A 1,923-nucleotide genomic window follows, 5' to 3' on the forward strand; every position below is an offset into this window, starting at 1 on the left:
TGAATACTTTCCGTACCCACTGTATATATATATATATATATATAAATCTAATTACAAAATATTATTTTTAAGATTTCTATAAAATATGCTCATAAAGTGGTAAAAACTATCAAAGATACTCTTAGGTTAGTTGAAATGAAGTGTGGCATTGCAAAGCATTTTTTCTGCCAATTGTTGTTAGAGAAAGATTTGATTTTTGGAGTCAAAGTGATGTGAAGACTGTAAATAAGGTTTTGCATATTCTAGGTAAATTCAATTTAAAAAACATTCCAACACACATGATTAGATTAGAAACATTTTTAAAGCAGGTCTGACTAAAAACCATAGTAAGAATTAATGGCTATAAAAATTTTACAAAATACAAATAATTAATTCACCTGCTCAAACATGAAGGCAAATTCTACTCCCTCTTTGGGCATGCTTTCCACATCAAGAAAGCAATAGAGCTTGAAATATAGCCTCCAGGGCCCTTCCTCCTCCTCTTCTCCACTACCTGCCAACCTGAAAGAGCAGAGGAGTGCAGATGACCCTCAGTCATAAAGCCAACAGAAATAACATGTACAGAAATATAGGTTTTATGGATGCTCTAGATAGTTTTAAATACAGAAATGGAGCAACCATTCATTCAAAATCATCTAATCAACATAGACCATATGAACTGTTCATTACTTCTCAAACTTCGCGAGCACATCTGCCACAATTACGCGGCTTTCTATGGCCCGACTCGCCACCTTATTGTGTTCAAACAAAGAAAACATGTTCCTGCTGTTTTCCATCGCCAGACCACGAATCAGCTTCTCCACAACCTTGACACAGACAAATAAGATATCATTTTCATCCTAATTTGCAGGACATGCTATGTCACTTCATTATATATTTCAAAGCAGAGATGTTAAAATGATGTCTGAGTATGTTAATAAAATCGACAAAATTTCTATCTCTTCCTCTTACCTCTCCAGCTGTGGTGTGTGAGTTGATGGATATCTTGCAAGACCCTCCTCCATGGCAGTACACTGTAGTTGTAAGGGCTTGGCTTAGGGTTAGTAATGATAACTATTGCTACTTTACAAGGCTGTAACCATATATTTATGATTTATACCTCCACATCAAACAATGTGGACCCGTATCCTGGCCACTCTTTGATGATGGTCATGTAGTTGAGCATGGCCTGGTGCTGAGACATGCCCTGTAGACGGCTCCATTTCTCCAGCACGCTGGTCAGTGTAGCTGACATCTCCTCCTTTACAAACATCTCCAACATCTGTTCCTCCTCGACACGCTGTTTCTTCAGCGATCCCGTCTTGAAGCTGCGTCTCAGCGTCCCGTCTAGGAAGTTGGTCTTCCGGCGTTCTAAAGTGTGACCTCCTGGCCCTACTATACCAGCCCCGGGTACTCCAGCACCCCCTGCTTTAGTGGACTGGAGTATGCGGGTGTGAAGTCGTCCAACAGGGTAGACGCTGCTTAGGCTCCAGGGTGTACGGGCCACGTCACCGTGGATGTACTGCAGTCGCAGGGCTGCTAAGTGCTGGAGGGTTTCCTCAAGGGCTGGGAAATGTCCACTGATGAGACTCTCATGAGCCTAAGAGAGACGGTGAAAAAAGAGATAAATATGCCCAAATCAGATGCCCAATAAAGATGCCCAAATCAGTGCCCATTTGCCCAAGTTGGCCAATCATGCTATATCACAAAAAGAGGGAAAAAAACTGGGGGAAAACATGACACTGAAGCATATCTTCACTTCTATTCCATTTATTTTTGGTTTGAATTGTAGAAAATACAAGTGAAAATTTTATTTTTTACTATAATATAGTTTTATATAATGAAACAATGTAAATTGTTTGATTTTTGCAGCTAGCGTGATATATATATATATATATATATACAGTGGGTACGGAAAGTATTCAGACCCCCTTCAATTTTTCA

At 39.6% G+C, this 1,923-nt stretch overlaps 1 pseudogene; it reads right to left on the reverse strand.

Annotated features, from left to right (window-relative positions):
• Positions 1 to 1,923, reverse strand: part of LOC107660057 (unconventional myosin-X-like) — a 68,475-nt pseudogene that overhangs the window by 2,594 nt on the left and 63,958 nt on the right.

This window comes from Sinocyclocheilus anshuiensis, unplaced genomic scaffold, assembly GCF_001515605.1.
Source record: "Sinocyclocheilus anshuiensis isolate Anshui unplaced genomic scaffold, SAMN03320099.WGS_v1.1 scaffold55, whole genome shotgun sequence".
Classification (NCBI taxonomy): Eukaryota; Metazoa; Chordata; class Actinopteri; order Cypriniformes; family Cyprinidae; genus Sinocyclocheilus; species Sinocyclocheilus anshuiensis.